The sequence below is a fragment of the Lissotriton vulgaris genome, unplaced genomic scaffold, assembly GCF_964263255.1.
Source record: "Lissotriton vulgaris unplaced genomic scaffold, aLisVul1.2 SCAFFOLD_1057, whole genome shotgun sequence".
In the NCBI taxonomy this organism is placed as follows: Eukaryota; Metazoa; Chordata; class Amphibia; order Caudata; family Salamandridae; genus Lissotriton; species Lissotriton vulgaris.
In genome coordinates, this window is record NW_028250023.1 from 80,167 (window position 1) to 102,074 (window position 21,908).

Genomic DNA, 21,908 nt, shown 5'->3' on the forward strand with positions numbered 1-21,908 from the left:
TCAGCTCCTAGATACCTATGTGTACAACTTTTTCACTCTCCCACAGACCTGAACGATGGGAATCACCGTAAGGTAGTAGCTGGGCTACGCACATTTCTGGAAGACACTACCTCTCGCCCCCATTGGTCGAGTGGCCCTTGCAAAGATGATAATGGTCCCGAGGCTCCTTTATCATTTCACCAACTTTCCAGTGATACCCCACGCTCTTTCTACAGAGAGCTAGACATGATCCTCCCCACAACCCAAAGAGGGCTAGGCGCCCCATCATTTGAAGCATACTTCCTGGCAGCGCAGCTTCAATGCTTGTCATACTGGACAGCAGAACGATACACTGGAGAGACAATCACAGAGCAGGGACGGATACCCCTCCCAGCCATACGGAGACTGCTTCTCCCGGGCACCAAACCTCTCCGTACTTACCCCTTGCAGGTGACAATAGCACGCTCATGTATGCTGAAAATACATTACATGTCCAAAGGGAAACCCGCGTACTCACCTTTATTCCCGTTGGTAGGATTCCCCCGTACTGACAAAATTACACTACCGGTGCCCTACAAGTATGGACCAATTCCTCTATCACAGAAATGGAATCCCTGTTTGAAGATGGACAGCTAATGACATACGCCAGCTTGACAGAACTATATGACCTTCCCCCAGGGCAGTTCCTTCTGCATCGGCAGCTAATAGACAATAGTCGCCCATTTTGGGATCCACATGCGGGAGAACCCCCTACGCACCCAGTAATACATGCCATACTTCATATGGGGGTGGGCAGACACTTAGTGACCTGGCTATACAAAGCTGTTCGGGAACTGACCCTCCGCCCACTGAACACATTACGACATACATGGGAGGATAAAATTGGTCATAAAGAATTGGAAAAAGCCCTAGAGTACCCCAAGAAAGTCTCCAGAAATGCATGCTTCAGGAACATCCAATTCAATATACTTCATAGGGCATACCTCACCCCAAAGCGTCTTCAACGCTTCTACCCTGACACATACTTTGCCTGCCCTCAATGCCAGACTCCCAAAGAAGAGTGTCGTGGTGTGGCTCACCAGTTAGAGGCGGCAGACCAGAGAGCAGAAGTCGGCCGGGACCAGGGTTCAATTCCCGACGCGGCAGGGTCGTGGACTTGGGTCAGCGGACTCGCTTCGGTGTCTACTCTAATCTGGGGGTCGCACTCGGCAACTCTGGGCATAAGCTTGCCTAATCTCCACAACGGCCCCCCCCAACGCCGGGGATGCCTGGCTCCACCCTGGGGACTCCCAGCAGGGACCATCCCACAGGGAAAGCCAGGACGGGTTCCCCAGCGTTGCACAGCGCCAGGAAACCTCCGGGTAGCAGCGCGCTTTACAAGTGCAAACATAATAATAACATAATAAAACTTTAAACATATGTTCTGGGATTGCCCAATTATTCACCACTACTGGGACCGTGTGCACCACACACTTCGGGAGACAAGAAACAATCTGACCCTCTCCTCATGGGAAGCCAGTGCCCTCTGCATGTTCCGCAGGCGGAAAACCGAGAAGGTGCAATACCACTCTGCTTCTTTAGCCATTCTCCTAGTAAAAAGAGGGATAGCCATGCGCTGGTGTGCCCCGGAAGGGCCCCCTGAGGCTGCCTGGATAGGGGCCATGAAGAAATGGGGAGCAGCGGAGGAGGATGTGCTACGGGAGGAGGAAGTGAGGGGAATACATAAACACCCCATTTCCCTAGAATGGGCACAACTGATGCACCGATTTATTCACGAAACAACGTAACCATCCTCATTGACACCATCCCCTGCGCAGACTCCACAAGTATCTCCTAAGAGGCAGGTAGGCGATAATACATGACCAGACATCGACACATAATACGGGAAATACTATTTGACGGTCACAGACCCCCATAGAACACATACAACATGCTCTACACGGCCCCCCCCCAGGTGGCTGACATAGTACTATGGACAGTAACCACAACCATCACCTTCCACCAGTAACTCCGCACCAGATCCCCCCAGTTCACCCCCATGGTTTATGGTTTTTTCCCCAGACTGACGATCCAGAATCCGATGAAATCTCAATGGAAACATGCTAATCCAACAACGAGCGAGAACGCACCATAAGGGAACACAGAAGGGGCAGACGAAGATCTCTGACTCAAAAACTGAAGTGCACAGCCGAGGGCTCATACACGTCCTTTCACCTCATCAGAGGTCGGTCATGAGATAATCCTCGAGACGACTATCATGCCGTGTCTGCAATGTTAAAACATGTACAAGTGATTTTTTGATGTGGTTTCTCGATGACTATTAGACAAAGATCAATGTAATTCCAAGATGAAAAAATTTCTGTTGTTGGTACACTCAATGTGTGGAAATGTAAAAACCAAATAAAAAAATGTAAAACTAAAAAAACTAAAGTAATTTGAATTACTACCAGACTGTATAGGACAAACATCCCACCCATTGCAAATTATATATCTGTCTAGTTGTACCCTTATTTGGTGAGCATAGGGATATATTTGCGATCTCTGGGATTGGCCTAAGTCCCCATACCTGGTGCAAGCAATAAGGTGGTCTGCATGATGAGTGTAAACTTAGTTTACGCAGGGTTGCATGTCAGGCACTACTGTAATTCCAGAACAGTCCTCTCTGCCGGAATTCTCCTCTCTGCATCCAAGGGGACGGAACACCATTTATAGGATAAAACTATTGTGCTGGAGATGCCACCATGTTATGGCTAAATATTAGGCGCTGTTGCAAAACGAGCAAAGAAAACAGTTTACCAAGTTATTCATTCTAGACGACCTTGTACAAAATGTGTAGGTAAAATCCCACGAAGAGTAACCGAATAACAAACATGGGAACTCGTTGACTGGAGGCCAGTCAACCAGAACTTGGAGAGTGCTTGGAGACCCGGGCCAAAACAGTTGGCAATTAGCTGCAGGCCAGCAACATCCAGGCAAAATCCACCAAGTGATAGTCCCCTTCCTAAAGCACAACAAGCCCCAGGCCACCACAAGTTTGCAGATAATCCAGTTGCAGCCCCCCGCCCCAATGGTTCTTCTTGTTAATGTCCCAGCATCGAACCAGCGTAGTATGTTTCCAATCCCCAAAGCGTCTTTAACTCCTAAAGGCACATCCCCAGTGGTTATACCCACAATGACCTATGAAGATGAGGCCACCTTTGTAATGCACAGGCCCTCTCTAAATGTTGTCATGTCTGACATCCTACCCTGGGAGGCTTCAACAGTATCTTTAGAGGGGCCACAACCCTGCCACTTGGAATGCAGGTGCCAATTCCACCCCCTCTTAACCAACACAGGAAGGCCCCTCATAGTGAGAGGTCTACAGTATACCCTGAGTCCCTAGTTTATAGCTGTCTTATCAGAAATTGCACAGATGTAGCCATCGCCCCAGCAGCCAGCTGTGAATTGGAGACAGGTGGATAGGCATAAAGAGCCATGAGTACAAAGATTCCCACTTCCCCAAAGTGGTATTTCCAACATCATAATGTCAAATTCACTCGCACCAACGGAGCAGGATCGCCATTACGAACTCATCGATACCAAACACTATACTGACACTCTTCTGCATGCAGGAAGTCTAGCTCAATAGCCTTTCCACAGATCCCTCAAGCCAATCCAATATGAGGAGCAGGCCCTACTGTAACAAACACACTATCTTGAATGGCTCGTACTTAAGCAACCATTTATACCCCCACATGTGAGTGACATCTCCCATTTTCTGTTCACAAAAGAACAGAAATGGATTTTTAAACTCAAATGTGATACCATGGGGTTAAATGATGAGATACCGTGGATTCATCTTTAAGAACATTTTGTAAAGGAGTCATTACTATCTTATTACCTTTTCTCCATCTGGAGATCAGTAGATGCGGCCGCTACTGGCGATTGGAGAGCCTACACTTATACAGACGGTTCTCCTCCATCTGACGTCTGCTCCTATAGAAATCTCTTGATGAGCACGAGTTTTTTTATAAGATCCCCATCTATTAGTGAGTGCACACAGTTTGTTAAGTACTAACTGACACCTTGGACGCTCTCACAGCGTAACATAATGTTTTTGTACATGACTGATATCTGATACTGACTGACACTCTGACCGCTTTCTCAGCATAACAGAATGCTTGTTGTTCATGATTATGGTTTCTTCTCCCTTCTTTATTAAATCAAAATAACTTCAGTACGTTCGATTGCTTATACCGTTGTAATGATGTTGCGCTACATTGCGCATAAAAAGGGATTTCGCTTTCTGTTGCACGAGAGCATTCAGATATGCTCCGGAAGACACAGTGTCTCTATGCATTGAGGGTCGACAAAACGTAATAATGCCAGGTGTTTTTCGATCTTACAACGAGCATCTGACCCTGAAGTCACCATTGGCTATCACTAATTCTATATATTTGAGGCTCGTTCCTGATAGCTTACAGACCGTGAAACAGAGTTGAGTACTTTTCCGGTTTCCGGGTCCCGTTAAAACAGCCAATCAGTGTACGCCAATTGTGCATCATGAGGCTTCCGTTTTCCCAGCCTCGTGAAACTAACCAACCATTGCACTCTAGCGGAAACTCACAAAGCTTACATACAGGTCCGCAGGGATTTAAGACGTAATACCTGCGCAGTGTTTGCTATAACGCAACACGCGTTATCGTTTCCTGTGCATCATTTCACTTCAAGCATTTCCGGTTAAAATAACCAATCATTGTGCTCCAGCGGAAACGATCAGAGCTTTCATATAGGTCCGCATTTGGTGTAGACGGAACAGCTGCGCAGTGTCTGCTTTTACCGGACATGCGTAACTGTTTCCAGTTTCCGGCTGAAGACTGGAACCTATTAGGGCATACTTGAAGTAATATACAATGCTCCCATTCTGGTCCGCTGAGGGCCGTCTTAACCCGAAGAGACAGGTTTTCTCACCGGCTCAGTTACAAGCCCGAGGTAACGACGGAAAGGTGAGTGTGAGCTTGCTCTCTTCGTGCCACTATTTGATAATAATTTTTTGTCCTTATGTTGAGTATGAGACATTCTGTGTGTCTATTCTCTTTCTCTTTGTTGGTATCATATGACACCCTGATTTCCAATTCTGAATATTTGTCAGAAACCTTCTTTATCGCTTGATCAATGCGCTCTGAAGAAGTCGGAGCACATTCCTGTTTTGGACTCACCACCTGATTTAATATCATAAATTAAAAATTGATAATGGAAATTGAAAAATGTAATATACTATTTAAGCAATGGGTGTCTTTTCATGCTATTTTTGATACACTGTTTGGTGTTTGAAAAATATAGTTTGTTTTCTATTTATCAAAAGCGCTTGAAAACCCTTTTTCACACCACAGAGGATTGCCACTATCGGAATTGAAATTATGTAATTCTGCCATTGATCACAACCCCCTCTTTGTTGTAAGTCACTGTAGGAACATCCTTGCACATTCAGGCAAGGTACTTACATATAAAATTTTCCTTGTAAATTTTTATGTTTTTTATCCTGGCTTAGAGCGTGGCCTCAGTGTCCTGAGCGAGTGCCAGGCGAGGTGAGGTTTTCTCCCCTTCAAATACGGGTGAGTGCAATATAAAATATGTCTGGGCACATTTACTTAAACAAATCAGATGTTCTGTAATTTTGATATCTGCGTTGTTGTTTGTATTTTCTTTTGTGTCTTCCCTTCCGTAGGAGATTTCAAGTCACTTTAATATGAGACTGTCTAAAAGTTGAAACGGACTGGTAGGTCTACATATTTGTTCTTCTGTTATCATTCACTGTTGCAGTAGTGTACAGCATAGGTCCTGATGAAAGCCCGTAGGGGCTGAAACATGTCGACCACCTAATATCTTTGTTGGATAGTAATTATTTCATACTATCTTCACTCTGTTTTTAACCATGCCGTTGTGATGGTCACATCTAATAAAGAACCTTTAGACGTCACGACCGGTATTTTTATAAAATCACTTTTTTCCTTTGTTTCACTTGTTAAAAACACTGCAACCTGTACCCTCAGCTCACTACTTCTATCTACTGGCTGTCAATCTAACTGGAGGATCCGTGACTAACACCTCTCAAAACATTCTTATTGAGGTGCCCAGCGGATACCAGTCTCCTCTTAAAAAACCCAGATGACGAAGATCCGCCAATGGGTGGGCTGATGGGTATTTGTCTGTTCTCTCCTACGGTTCCATCTTTGTTCTTTCCCTAGACACTACATTTGAGTGCTAATTACAAGATTCTTTAAAGACCCTTGGTATCTTTCGTGTGTTATTATATTGGCTAGTTGGGGGACAAGATACATGTAGGTCTTTAAAAATAACACTTCCCCTTGGACCCCACCCACATTCTGTTCTTAGTAGAACTCAGATATGACAAAAGACATGCAGAACCATGGCAAGTGTCTTCTTAAATGCCAAGTCTAGTGACAGTAGCCTGCACACACAGGCGCCGTCATGGCAAAGCTGTGGCACATTTGAAGAACTACCTCCGTGGGTGGCACAACCAGTTCTGCTGGCCCCAGCAGGAGGTGCCCTAGGTATATGTCTTACCTCTAGACAAGGTACTTACAGCTAACTTAGCCAATCATGTATACACTAATCACCAGTATGTATATGACTAGCACATCACTTTGGCACTGAATGGCAGTGTAAAAAGCGATCAAAGTCCTTAGACTAGTACATAGATCAGCGGAAAACAAGGAGGGACAAAAGCAAAAAAAAGGGAAAGCACTCTAAAGGGCCACCTCCAACAGAATTTATTGGGATTGGTATGTTTGATACAAAGGTAACACAGATCTGTGCAGAATGTGCATAAACACATTTATAAAGGAGGACGGTTGGAACCTGGGACCTCTTAACTATCTCACTTGAGCTGAGATTGGTAACCCGAAAAATACATTGATTCCTCCCTTTGGTTCATTTACACCATTCAGTGATTGGGATTAAATCCCAGATCCATAGCTATAAAGTTGGTTTCACGTATTGGTACCACTAAACAGCACATTACACCTATAACAATTGAAGACTCACATTCCAGTCACACTTAAATCACATTTTTAGCTCCTAAAATATAATTCAACATTTGGGGCCAGATGTAGGTAAATACTATTTACCGATTCTAAAATACCGAATTTTACCAATTCGTTATTTTAGAATCGGTAAATGGTATGTAGCTAATGATTCTGTAAAATTTACCGAATCGGTAGCATTCGGTATTTACCGATTCGGTATTTACCGAATCGGTAATTCCTATTCATTCCTATGGGCCTGGAGGCCCATAGGAATGAATGGGAATTACTGATTTGGTAAATACCGAATCGGTAATAGGGGGAAGACTTACAAGGGTGGCAGGGTGTCACATTGACACCTTATTGCACCCCTGAATAGTGCATGGGTGCAGATGTGGCACACATACATGCCATAAGGGCATGTATGTCTGCCACATGGCACTGTTAAAAAAAGCACAAAATTGCTTTTTTAACGGTTTTCGTTATTTACCACCAACTTGTAGTTGGTGGTAAATAACGAATCCTTAACTGAGAAAAGCACTCACTTGAGTGCTTCCTACATTAAGGATTCGGTAAATTACCGAATCGGTGCCTTAATGTTATGTTATGTTAATTTGGATTTATATAGCGCCAAATCACCAAAAGGGTCTCTTAGCGCTTGCTTTGGGAACCCGTCCTGGCTTTCACTGCGAGATAACCCCTACTGGGCATCCCCAAGGTGAAGACCAGGCATCCCATCGCGGTAGGGCCGTAGTGGAGATTAAGCAAGCTATTGCCCAGAGTTGCAGAGTGTGAACCCATGATTCGAGTAGGCAACGAGGCGAGAATTATCAAGTCCGTGGACATTTTGAGCTCAAGACCCTGCCGCGTCGGGAATTGAACCCTGGTCCCGGGTCTGACCTCTGCATCAGGGTCTGCCTCCTCTAACCAGTGAGCCACACTTGTCCACATTCGGTATTCGGTATTCCACATTCGGTAATTTACCGATTCCTTAAAATACTGATTCGGTAAATTACCGAATCCTTCATTTTGGCCTCCTACATCTGAAAAGCCTAATACCGGTCGGTAATGGACGAAATTCGGTAATTTCGGCTGTTACCGACCGTCATTAGGCTTCCTAGATCTGGCCCTTGGTAATTTATAAATAGGGCTCCCGGTTTTATGGTATTTATTTTTTCCACATTTCCGTCTGTATTTATCCATATTTATTTTTTGGTCATTTTATCTGTATTTATCCACATTTATTTTTGACGCAAGAAAAAAAAACGCTAAAGGTAGTATTTTTCCACATTTATTTAAGTTGGCATGCACACTTGCACTAGGTTGTTATAGCTGTTTTTTTTAATTGCTTCACTCCGTGTAGATGTCTTTTTCAAAGCATATTCTACCTGTTACAACTCTCTTTTGCAGTTCCAATTTTATATCAGGCAATTCTCTCCCTCTGTGTACATAATACAACAAAACTGTCTCCCAACTTGTTTGGATTTATGTGCATTTCTGTATAAGTCAGTCACAACACAGCCTTTAGGCTTGGCTTGGTATCGCAGTGGGCGGGGATGGTCTGTGTGACACATGACATCAGCTCCCCATGGAGATGTTCGGCACCACCTGTAAAAGGGGTGGGGAGATTTAGGAATGACCCCGTGCGGAAATGGACTACCCCGAGCTCCCGGCCAGCTGCTTGGCACTGGGAAAGCTCTGAATCATGAAATCTCGGTGGGAGAGGCATGTATGGGTGTCCCCTCTGCCTCTGCCTGTCTGTTGTTGTTTACTCCCTATTGAATATCCTCGTGTCAACCCTGCATTTCCTGATGTCATCAATAGTTTTGTTTTGTTGTGGATAGAAAATTAGTTCATACTCTGAGCACCCTACATGCATAGCTGCCTGTCTCATTTACTTATTTCAGGGTTATTAATGATGGTATAAAAATGTGAGCAGAAAGTGGCACGCACTAACTTTTTTTGCTGCTACCTGTAGATGTCAGATTTTACAGCTTCCACGAGGCAAGGGTACTCCGTGCTAAATTTGAGTTGGTGGTTTCCAGTGATCAGCATCAGCACTTAATCACCCCCAGCGCTTTTCATAAGCAGCGGCTAAGGACACATTTATTTAAGGGGAGATTAAGTGATTGCACACAATCACAGGATGTTGAGCCCACCCCAGACTCGAACCTGGTTCCTCGGCCTGAAGGCACCTCTGCCTGTTAAGCCACCCTCCACACACTTTCATGATTAGTAGTTGGTCCTATTGTAGGTGGTGTTAACAGGAGAAATGGGCTGCTGCCAGCTGCCTTTTGACGAGAGCCCCGGCACTAATTTCTTTTACAAATTAATCACTGAAGCGACCCACCCTTCTCACCGGCCCACTCCGATTTGTGGCAAAATACTCCCAATTCCAGTTGTGCCCTACATTACCCACACATGAGAGCTAAAAAACAAAAGGTTGCTGGAGCTTCAGCCGATGTCCTGGGGTGTTTTCACAACTCTTAATGGACATCGGCTGCTTGGCACTGGGCAGACAATTTTCTTGCGTGACCTGCTGCTGTGAGGGGGTATCCCTCTTATTTCTCTTCTCTGGCCTCTTCTTGCTTTTTCTGCTCGCTCATCTTGTTCTCCCCTTCCTGCTAAAGTGACAACTAGAGCAGAATGACTTCAAGAGTCTCTTGGAATCCTTCATGTAGGCTTCATATCATAGCACAATCCTCATCAACACACTGTTGATGAGAGCGTGAACCAACCCCTTGTAGCATTGTCATACAAGTAACCCTTGGTGCCTGTGGCAGTCACATCTTTGGAAGTCGTGCTGAAGTCTCACTCAAAGCTGCCAAATTCTTCCAAACTATGGGGAAGAAATAGAACTTCACATGTGACTTTGCTCAGACGTCTACAGTGTGCCGAGTAGTACCGGACTATTCTGCACAGAGCAGACCCTCTTACAGCAAGTGATCATAAACATTTTGGTACAGAGAGGGAAGGGCAAGAAGAGTGACAGCCCCGCCAACATCTGCTAAGACAAACACACTTGAAAAAGACACATTGTGGACACGCCTCATACACACACACACACACACACAGCCTGCAAAGACAACTCTACCCTTTTCAGATGCACACACATCCAACCTGCAGAGGTACCTTAAAACACAGACCTGTACGTTCCACTGCTTCAAAGGCTTCCTACCTGGTAGACCCAAGGTCAATGCACACATCCAGATTCCCTGCAGCAGACACACAACCTCTGCAGCAGATAATGCTATAAGCCAACCTATGCAGGTGAAAACTATTGCAATGACTGAGGTTTTACCTAGACTGAGATATAAAAACTGGGACAACAGGATATCGGGCAGCAGGGGAGCCTTGACGTTCAGCTGGCTGGTGGACATGCTTCTGACACAGGGGGCAAGTCAACAAACTAACAGCGAAAGCTGAGCAAAGAGTGTGCACAGATTTCTCATAGAGAGTTAAGATGCAGTGCAATGTGAACACATTTTTCACAGTGCCGTAAGATGCAGTGCAGTGGCACAAATTCCTCAGTATAGTAAGATGCATTGTAGTGACACAGATTCCTTATAGTGCTGTAAAGTGATGTGTGCAATGATCTGTCACAGTGCATTAAGATGCAGTGCAGCGTGCACAGATTCCTCATAGTGCAGTAAGATGCAGTGCACAGATTCCTCACAGTGCAGTAAGATGGAGTGCAGTGCACAGACCCTCTCCTTAAAACAAATGATGACCACAAACACCCCCAGAGCCAAATGGAAAGCCCCCCAGAGGTCCCTGGATAGAAGAGCCCGGCTCCTGAAGGAGATTTCCTCCAGGATTATTCCGTCTATTTCTACAAACACAGCACAAGGTGCAGACAATCTCCTACCTGAGCAGAAACCTGTGCAGACATTTCCAGGCTCTCTCCTCCTCCTATGGCTGCGGTGTGGCTGGTGCAGATTTGGGGTCTGGGAGAGGTAGTGGGGGGCTGTGAGGGTCTGAAGATGAAGATAACTGCATAGACAGACAGGGCGTCCTTCCTCCCCTGCAGCAGGCTGGACACAGAGGGAGAGCCGGAAATGATGTCACCATCTGCTGCTTGTACTGTCTCTGCCACCGCTGCCCTGGAACAGGAAACCCTTCTCCCTTGCATACAATGTGCTCAGAGGATTTCATCAGCAGGCGAGGCGCGCCCTCTGCTGGCCACTTAAAGAACCATCACATCCAGTCTCGAGTGAATATACACAAACAAGCATTTTGTGGCAGGAAATGCCTGGGTTTTTAGATGTTTCAGAAAGTATTTACAGTTTCACTTCACATGTGCGACTTCAAAACACTGATGCAGAGGACTAAAGAGTATTTACAGAAAGTTATCAACTGGAAGAGACAGTTTATATTTCATTAAATATATGAGAGTATGTGATAGTGGTGCAATTAAACTGGTCAGCTTATTCATTTTTCATTGATTTTTTTTTAATGCTTTATATATCTGGTTTTTCAGATGCACATCATGGTACATAGCAAAGTAAATAGGGAAAAATAACATGCAATTTCATACACCAGTCCAAATACAGTGTGGCATAAGTCAGACTTTTTCTAATCTTCCTGTGTTTTTGGGTTATTCCTTATCATAGCTGCCAAGGTTTAGATTGCTATGAGTGACATTTCAATGACTATGAGTGACACTTTCTGGGCAGCATAATTAAGCGAAGAGGAATAGGAAAGCGTAGAAATATCAGAAATTACACCCATCTGATCAACAAGAAAGTAAAATGTTTAGTGCTGCAAAGCACAAGAAATGGAATGGCACTAACCTAGTGCCCTTGTACAGGCAGAGGCACAACACTACTGTTAACTGCGGCAACTAGTTAAAATATCAAAAACACTCCTAAAACCATTTATAAGCAATAGGTGTGTCACCTATGGTTTCACCATTACTTTTCGCCATGAATGCCACAGTGTAAAGGTTTTTCTGTGATATTGACTGATGGAGCTAAATCTGTTTGTCTATTTCTTTATTACACATTCAGCACAAATGGTGTAATTCATAAGGATTCATGCGGACTGCTGTGATTCCTGTCTCGAATCAGGAGGCACGCTGGACGTGAGAGGAGCTCTCTGAACAGGTGGATATCACCAGCTTCAAAATACTAGTGTTGCCAGGAGACAGCAAAAATTCCAAGGGGCCCAGGCAGGTAGGGAATTGAACTAGGGACATGTTGCCACAGCCTCGGATACCTGTTGGGAGGACGGGCCAGGTGGCTCTCTCTCTCGAGTCCAGTCTTGTAGGATGTGAGAGGCCCCAACACAGATTTCCGCTGTTTCACCCTTCATAATTATAGTCAGCTAACAGTAGTCTGGGTCACAGCCTGGCAGGCTGCTGTATTTCAAAACACACTCACTAACAACTCTCAGAAGCAAAATAAAAATCACTCATTATAGCTGAGATTCCGACTGCCACGTAAGCTGGCGCGCCACGTACCCACAACCTCAGTTTAGTTGCATCAGTATGGCCAGCTGCCACGTACCATGCATGAGGCATTCGACTAACGCATTTTAGTGTGGTGGTCCGCATCACCGCACTGAAATCCTAAGTCACACATTATAGCACCTCCTCAACTGCTATAATGCACTATTACTGAGTGGCAATGCATGCTGCGCGATGTTCCCCTCGGAGCTCTCTACTTTGTTACAATGTATTGGGACTGGACACACCACGGGCCGATACAACGCGGCATCACTGAGGAGTCACTACCCAATGGCTTGGCTACTTAGATACTCAAAATATGATTGTGAAGCCTTGAGACATTTTAATAAGTGGGGGGCTGAGTCACGGGGTAACCCTGCAGTTCTGACGGCCCACGCTACCCGCAGCGTTGCGAGTGCGTGGCATTTCAGGAAGTGTTCACTGACAATTGTCAGTGTGTTGGGCAAATTAATGGTAGCTTAGGTCCTCTTTGCCGCTCGCACCACGGCATTGTGGATGAGGATTAATTCCCAGACCCAAAGTTGGCCAGGCCTGACTTGCCATTTTGGTGAAGCTGGTCAGCATTGCCATTTCTCGTAATTCTCCAGGCGATACAGACGTCGCAGTCCTCGGTTGAGGGCAAGATTGCTGAGGTCCGTGTCGATATTGCACTGATCAGGCAGGACTTCGCAACGCCAACGATCGGATTAAGGAGGCGAAGTCCCGAGTATCAGCTGTGGAGGATGACGTTCAGCACCTCAAGGCCCAGGTGAATCGGCTCCAGTCCCACACGTAGGAACTCCACCGACAGGCCGAGGATGCAGAAAACCGCGCCCATCGCAACAACCTTCGCCTGGTTTGCTTTGCTGAGGGAGTGGAACAGCAGCAGACTTTGTGGAACGCTGGATACGCTCCTGGATGCCCGAGGGAGTGCTCTCCCCCTGGTCCTCGATTGAGAGGTCACACAGATCGCTTGCTCCCCCGCCGCAGCCAGGTGCCCCGCCGCGCCCAATTATCCTGCAGATACTCAACTATCCTAGCCAATTCCCGGAGGAAGCAGCCGCTCAGACACGAGAACCTGACGATCATGGTCTTCATTGATTACAACCGGGAGGTCCAATCTCAGCGTCGCTCCTTTGGGGAGGTCAAGCAGAAGCTGCGCTCGCTTAACATTCAATACAGGCTCCTCTTCCCTGCGTGGCTGTGAGTACTCTTTCAAGACAAATCCATCTTCTTTGAGACCCCGAAGGAGTCGTGGACATGGGCAACAGAGGAGCGCCCGCTGCGGATGCCTGCTAAGGATCACGCTCCACCCGCTGCCACCGGTGGCGCTAGGCTGGACGCCCTGACTCTTTACCCGCGCCGCAGGCGCTCTGGGAGGCGTAGGGGCCAGCAACTTCCACACTCTGCCTCTCCGACGGGGGCCCCACGGGGATGGAGCCGTTCACTTGCCTTGTCCGCAATGATCGCTCCCTTACCGGCTGGAGGTGGCCCGGCCTAGCAGAGGAGGATAAAATTGCGTTATACGCAGACGACGTGCTGTTTTTGGCTGACCCTGCTCGTTCGGGGCCTGCTGTCTTCAGGCACTGGCCATTTTTGAACGAGCGCCTGGCCTGCGACTGAACCCGTCCAAGTCCGTCCTGGTCCCCCTGCATCTCTCACGTGAGTGCTTTGATTGGCAGTCGACGATTCCGCTTCGGCGGCTGTCTTTCAAGTACTTGGGGATTTGGATTTCCCTTCTCACTGACCTCACATGGGAGCTCAATGTTACCCCACTGGTTCAGCGGATCCGTGCCGACCTCCTTAAGTCGTACAAAAGGGGGTGGTGATGGACGGAGCATCTGAACCAATCAAACACTCACACCCAGTCAATAGATCTGGGTTTAATCCATCACCGTTCTTTAGCCCACTCTGCCACCCGAGTTCAGACATTGCCATATGCAAATCAGTCTGACCCTGTGCCTCTTGGGAACAGTCGAGCCCGAACTGCCAAGCCATGTCTTCCCTGGACCGGAAACAACCTTCCAAGGAACGGTTTCTGGCATTTCAGCCATCTTCAGCCCGGCTTGCTTGAATCCAGTGGCAAAGTGAGCAAGGGACTCACGTTTGAGCATACCCTGCCAACTTATGGCGAACAAAGTGGTACAAAAGGGGGTGGTGATGGACAGAGCATCTGAACCAATCAAACACTCACACCCAGTCAACAGATCTGGGCTTAATCCATCACCGTTCTTTAGCCCACTCTGCCACCCCAGTTCAGACATGGCCATATGCAAATCAGTCTGACCCTGTGTCTCATGGGAACAGTGCAGCCCGAACTGCCAAGCCATGCCTTCCCTGGACCGGAAACAAGTTCTCTCTTTTGAGTGATAATTGACGTTTTAATTATGAAATGTTTTGTTTGTGTATGTATTATGGTCTTGAAGATACGGTCTTATGTGAAGCAAGGGGAAACTTATGATAACTGTTTGTCTATCTGTCTTTTTTGGATAGAAAATATTGTTTCTGAAAACCCAATAAACATATACACAATATTGTTGTGTTGCATAAACTAGGGCTCTGGCCAAGCTCAATAGGCTTTGGCTTTCCCACCCACGGGTGACTGGACTAGGTTCAGCGCTCCATCACACAAACAGAATTCCAAGTTATTGTACAATCCCGCCCCCCCCCCCACAGACACACAACCCCACAGGGCATACGTGCCGGTGTGGTGTCCGTGCTTTCTGGGCAACTAACACTTTTGTGAAGGGGTCAGGGATGCAGCGGTAATTCATACCCAATTTTGTTATTTAGCATAGCACTCACAAGTACTGTACTAAGAAAATACACTATATATGTTTTAAAGTGTTCATTTCAACCGTCTAATCCTGTTGTGTAGTACATGAGTAATAACCACACAGAATATAATTAGAACAGCACTCATGTATGTTACTAGCAGCAAGAATAATATGAACACTTGTATCAAGAGTGCGATGTTCCTAGGAGCTTAGCAACTGGAAGACTACTTCTATGTGCTACACTATGAGAGTTTGGAGTAGCTAACTTGCCTCTAAAATTTATTGGGACTCGGCACACTGCATAACTGTTCACATTGGAAAAGCTGTGACTATCAGACTTAAGTCTAGAAAGAGTGTTTACTTGGAAGAAAAACACACATCAGCTGGGCTTAGCTCTGCTCCTCTCTGATTGGCTCTCAGCAAAGGAACAAATGCTGCAGCTGTCTGGCAAGAGCTCATGCGATAAACTGGGGTGAAGACCTCCCTAATTCAGTGGTCAATTCATGAGGTACATTTAGGGCATCATTACGATGGTGAGTGGACAATCAATCAATCAATCAATCAAAGCATTTGTAAAGCGCACTACTTACCCGTGAGGGTCTCAAGGCGCCAAGGGGTGAGGGAGACGCTGCTACTGTTCAAAGAGCTAGGTCTTGAGGAGTCTTCTGTAGTTCAGGAGTTCTTGAATCTGCCGTAGGCGGATGGGAAGGGTGTTCCATGTCTTGGCGGCGAGGTGAGAGAATGATCTGCAGCCAGCGGTCACTCTTCGGTTGCAGGGGACAGTGGCGAGGGCGTGGTCGGCGGAGCGGAGCTGGCGGGTGGGGGTGTAGAAGCTGAGTCGGCTGTTGAGGTACACTGGTCCGGTGTTATGGAGTGCTTTGTGTGCGTGGGTGAGGAGCTTGAAGGTTATCCTCTTGTTGACGGGGAGCCAGTGCAGGTCTCTTAGGTGGGGTGTGATGTGACTGCAGCGAGGGATGTCGAGGATCAGGCATGCAGAGGCGATCTGGATGCGTTAGAGCAGTTTCAGGAGTTTGGACGGGGCTCCTGCATAAAGGCCGTTTCCATAGTCCAGTCTGCTGCTGACGAGGGCCTGGGTGACCGTCCTTCTTGTTTCGGTGGGGATCCACTTGTACATCCTGCGTAGCATGCGGAGGATGTTGAAGCAGGAAGAGACGGCGTTGACCTGCTTCATCATGGAGAGGGTAGAGTTGAGGATGACCCCTAGGTTGCGTGTGTGGTCGGTGGGCGTAGGAGCTGTTCCTAGTGCAGTCGGCCACCAGGAGTCATTCCAGGACAAAGGGGTGGATCCGAGGATGAGGACCTTCGCCTTGTCCGAGGTCAGCTTCAGTCGGCTGTTTCTCATCCAGTCGACAACGGCCATTATTCTCTCATGGAGGTTGGTTTTGTCAGTGTGGGGGTCTTTGGTGAGGGAGAGGATCAGCTGGGTGTCATCGGAGTAAGAGATGATGTTGAGGTTGTGCAGTCAGAAACGTGGGTGAGCAGTGCTATGTAGATGTTGAACAGCGTTGGGCTGAGGGATGAGCCCTGGGGTACGCCACAGATGATCTCGGTGGCTTCGGAGCGGAAGGGGGGGAGGCAGACGCTCTGAGTTCTGCCGAAGAGGAAGGAGGTGGTCCAGTCCAGGGCCTTTTCTTTGATCCTGGTGTCGTGGAGGCATGTTCGTAGAGAGCGGTGGCAGACCGTGTCGAAGGCGGCTGACAGGTCCAGGAGGATGAGGGCTGCGGCTTCTCTGTTGTCCAGCAGGGTCCTGATGTCCTCGGTGGCGGCGATGAGGGCAGTTTTGGTGCTGTGGTTGCTGCGGAACCCAGACTGGGATGGGTCCAGGATTCTGTTCTCCTCGAGGAATCTGGTCAGTTGTTTGTTGACGGCTTTCTCAAAGACCTTCGCGGGGAAAGGGAGCAGGGAGATGGGTCGGAGGTTCTTGAGGTCCTGGGGTCCGCCTTGGTTTTCTTGAGTAAGGCGTTGATCTCGGCGTGCTTCCAGCTCTCCGGGAAGGGTGCTGTCTTGAAGGAAATGTTGATTGCTTTCCGTAGATGGGGTGCAGTGCTGGCTTTGTTGAAGAGGTGGTGTGGGCATGGGTCTGACGGGGATCCAGAGTGGACAGAGTTCATGATCTTGATGGTGTTGTCGTTGTTGGTCCAGGAGATCAGGGGGTTGGTGCGGGTGGTGGTTGTGGGGGTGGAGGTCACGGTGGTTGCCAGGGCCGTCGCGGTGTTGAAGCGGTCGTGGATATCTGCGATCTTGCGGTGGAAGGTGGCAAGCGAGTTGCATAGGGTTTGCGAAGGTGGGATGTTGTTGATGTTGGAGCTGGGGTTTGGAGAGTTCCTTCACGATGTTGAAGAGCTTTTTGCTGTTGTGTGCGTTGTTGCCTAGGCGGTCTTTGAAGGAGGCTCTTTTGGTGGATCTGATGAGGTGGTGGTGTCTGCGGGTGGCGTTCTTGTAGGCTGCGTAGCTTTCCGGTGTTCGTTCACGGATCCCGTTCTTCTCTAGCTTTCGGCAGTTTTGATTGGAGGCCTGGAGGTCTTCGGAGAACCAGTTTGCTTTCTTACTGATGTGGCTGAGGGTTTCTTGAGCTGGGCAAGCGTGTTGGCACGGTCGTCGATACACTGTCTGAGGTTGCGGGCTGCGGCGTTGGGGTTGGTTGGGTCTGCGGTTGGGCTTAGGGCGAGGGTGGTGGTTAGCTGGTCTCCGGTGACTTTGCTCCAGCAGCAGCGGGGCTTCTGCTGGGTGCGGTTGTGTGGTGGGTTTCTGGATTTGAAGTGGATGCAACTGTGGTTGGTCCAATGAAGTTTTGTGGTGTGGTTGAAGTAGACGTGGGAGCTTGCTGAGAAGATGGTGTCAAGCGTGTGGCCGGCAGAGTGGGTGGGTGTTGTGACGAGTTGTCTGAGCCCAAGGTTGCCGATGTTGTCAATCAGGGTGTAAGAATTGGAGTCATTGTTGTTCTTGAGGTGGAAGTTCAGGTCCCCACAGAGGATGTAGTCCATGGAGGCGATGGCGTGTGTGCTGACGAAGTCGGCGATGGAGTCGCTGAACTGTGGTCGGGTCCGGGTGGTCTGTAGACGAGGGTTCCTCTGAGAGTGGTGTTGGCATTGGTGTGGATCTGGAAGTGCCGGTGTCGGCAGTGCTGAGGGTGTCATCAGTGTTTGTTGAGATTTTGAGAGTGTTCCTGTGGACGATGGTAATTCCTCTCCTGCTCTGTTGGTGCGGTCCTTGCGGGTGATCTTGTAGCCTTCTGGGATGGCTATGACGATGTCGGGTGCCGAGGAGGGGTTCAGCCAGGTCTCCGTCAGGAAGGCGATGTCTTGGGTGTTGGTATCGAGTGGGTCCCAGAGTTCAATGGCAGGTGCATCGGGGCAGCCCGGAAGCAGGTGCGTGATCGTCCGGTGTTGCGTGCATGGAGGACGCTGGAGTTGTAGCGGAGACGGGCGTCGTGGTGTTTGTGAGGGCCAGGGGTTCTGGCACTTGGCGCGGTCCAGGCATGGACGGGCACAGACGGGCTTGACTTAAGCACGCCTTCTGCACGCCAGCGGCATGACTACTGCGTGTGACCTCCATATGAGGAGAGTTGGGAGGGAGGAGGACCTGGGAGGCGAGAGCGTGGCAGCGAATGGGCGAGTAGAGGGATGGGGCCACAGGGACGCAGCGGCGGGAAGTAGCGGGCGATGTACTGCAGGGGAAAACAAAAGCAGGGCACAGCAAGAGTGGCAGGGGGGAACAACAATATAAGGCTGGGGGAGAAAAGGATTAATGGGCAGTGAGAGAACAGATTACAGATTATAGCAAAACAGATTACTGCAATAACGGGTTACAGAAAGACAAATTCAGGCAGTGATAGCAACACAACAGAGTCTAAGCAGAAGCAATCCAGTAACAGGTGCAAGAGACAGTGCCAACCTAGCAGCGCAGCAGCGTGGGGAGCGACCGGCCAGCGAGCAGGGTCAAAGACCGCCCGCCACTGTAATGGAATGCGGGACCATCCGCCAGGGGTGCGGCGGTCCCGCACCTGCAATTAGGATGCCACCGCCACTGTGGCAGTGGCATTCCACGTTCTCATCATTATGGCGGGTGGAGCTCAGAGCACAGCCTGCCACAATACTAGGAATGCATGTTGTTCATTGACATGCACAAGGTGACGGGCACCGCGCAGTGCCTGCCACCTTGTCCACATCAATGCAGGGGTACCATAGGTACCCCTCATGTGCACCCCCGAGCCCTCCAACACCCTCCCCCAACAGCGAAGACAGCATGCTTCTCAATGGCGGCAACGCCGCCATGGAATGGCTGCTTTCCGCTGTCATCATAATATGGATGGTGGTGTCTTGCAGACACCAACACCATGTTATGCATGTTTTCTGCCCGGTCGGCGATTAGACCAGCAGAAAGGCGGCGGACAGTCTCTCCATCCGCCGCGGGCCCCAATCATCCTAATATGGCGGGGGGAAATGGGTGGCGGGTGGTGTATAAAGGCGGGTGGATCACCACCACCATATTGGCGGTGGCGATCCGCTCGACATTATAGACCCCTTAGTGTTATCCACTGACTTTTACTCTACATTGGGGGACTTCCCATTAATCCGAGACATAACTGCTATGAACCAGCATGATAACAATATGTCAAACAAGACTACACGTATATTTTTCACATTTACTGTCGGACCTTCAAAGGCAGATATCTTGGAGCTGATAGCAGACTTGTGTCGCCTTCTGTGGTAGCAAAGCTATTGTTTGGATACATTTAAACATTCATGAGTTCTCCGAAAGATAATGACATACTGTATATCGGCCAAGCCCAGACAGGATAAGGTGTTGGGAGTTTACAACAGTTGTGCGTCTAGTTATCTATTTGGGAAAATAATATTGTCTGTGATAACCATATAATCATGTAAACAATGTTTAGGTAACATATGTATTTGTATTTTTTTTTTTTTTTTGGAAAACCTTTATTGATTCTTCAACCAGTTACAAGTATGGGCCTACAACCACCAGGGCTGGCCGCTAATCAAAATCATTTCAATCAAGCAATTAGAGCCAGACTCGGCCTTCCGGGGGGCGAATACAGCACGACTTCAATTAAAACTGGCAGCATACCAAAATATACAAATAACAGGATAATAAAGGTTCCATTTTATAATATAAAGATAGAAGGATCAGGTGCCATACAATATCACAAAGGTGCATAAAGGGCGGGCAAAACAGTAGGAGGTCCACAGTTAGGTCGATATCATTCAAAACAGTGTCCCCGAGGCATACGATTCAGGATCAACAAGCATACAATTAATTTTCGCACCAATGGAGCGCCCGCCCGATGGTACTGAAGTACCGTGAAAGTATAGGCACAGATAAAAAGTCGACTATTGACAAAAGAATAGACCCACTACGCTGACCCGAAAAAGAGGAAACAAAAGAAAAGGCGAAGAAAGATAAGAAGAAAAAAAGGCCATATAAACAAATAGTAAAAACAAAATTCCCCCCCTCCAACCCTCCAGCCTGCACCCCTGCAGATGACTACGGCCTACCCCCCTAGCAGCGTGCCTGTCGCCCCAAAAATGAACCCGAAATATAGAAGAACAAAGGGAAAAAAGAAAAGGGAAAGAAAGAAGGGACTAAAACCCTGCCCAAAAAGGAGAAATGGAGGAGGGCTATGTCATACGCATTCCCGGGTCTCTCCCCCCGTCTTAACGAAGAATCCCCGGCAATGTGAACACAATCAAGCAGAGCACAATAAAACAGTACATCAGAGGAAACCAGAAATCCCGCCCCGGACTCCGTTAACCAAATAAAGCAGTCCGGTTACCGATAAATCAATATTGTGAAACCTCAAACAACACTCTCAGCCTTGGCCCCGTCGATCAAATTTGCTGATCCCCTCCGATAAAGAGCGCCCCACCGTAAAATCGTCAAAGGTCAAACAGAAGTTGTCGAAACATAGTCTATTAGTCGAAGAGAGGATGGCAAGTCCCAAAGTAGACGCTCGAGTCCAACGATGCCCCTTCCCGACTCTAAGACCAGGCACTATCCCATCCGCCATCTTGATGGATCAGCTGGGAAGGGGGTGCGACACAGTCCCACACAGATCACAATTACGAGCAAACGTCTCCAAATCGGGAAAAGCAGTGAAATGTTCCGCCAATTGCAGTTCCAAAGATTCCGACTTTATAGGTGCATCGCCAATCTCCACATGTTCGAACCGCTCCACTTCTGCAGGGGCATGGAAAACTCCAGGCACCGGGTCAAATGGCATCGCTGGGGTAGCAATAGGGAAAGGAACAGGCCACCGGGTCTCGGGCAACAAATCAGAGTCCGGTCCCGATCCTCTAATTCCGTCCGCCGCCAACATCAGATTCCAGGCCTGGGTCTTCATAGTCGCCTGAAGTGCCTCAAGGGTCGCCATCACTGACCGCAATGACGGGCCGCACTGAACCCGCTCTGCCGGGTTTCGCATAGCATCAAGCATATTGACCCCCATGTGAAATCTGACAAATTCGATGTACATAGACAGCATTCATTTCACTTCTTCTCCCACTCCTCTCCCTGTGGGCACCATGGATACTGTAAATTATTGACCGTATCACCCTGCCAGTAAGAACCCGTACCCCTATGCATATGTACAGCCATTCTAGGCACCATGGCCTTTTTACCCATTGGAATCCCCAGCTTCCC

The 21,908-nt window shown here is 48.1% G+C and overlaps 1 protein-coding gene and 1 pseudogene across 2 annotated transcripts in view; both read right to left on the reverse strand.

Moving 5' to 3' along the window:
* LOC147663416 (uncharacterized) overlaps window positions 1-11,000 on the reverse strand; it is a 58,630-nt pseudogene extending 47,630 nt beyond the window's left edge. The window contains exon 1 of the transcript XR_015305317.1: window positions 10,873-11,000. The product of XR_015305317.1 is annotated as an uncharacterized LOC147663416 (transcript). The remainder of the gene's footprint in view (window positions 1-10,872) is intronic.
* LOC147663417 (uncharacterized) overlaps window positions 1-21,908 on the reverse strand; it is a 455,662-nt gene that overhangs the window by 39,584 nt on the left and 394,170 nt on the right. The window lies entirely within an intron of this gene.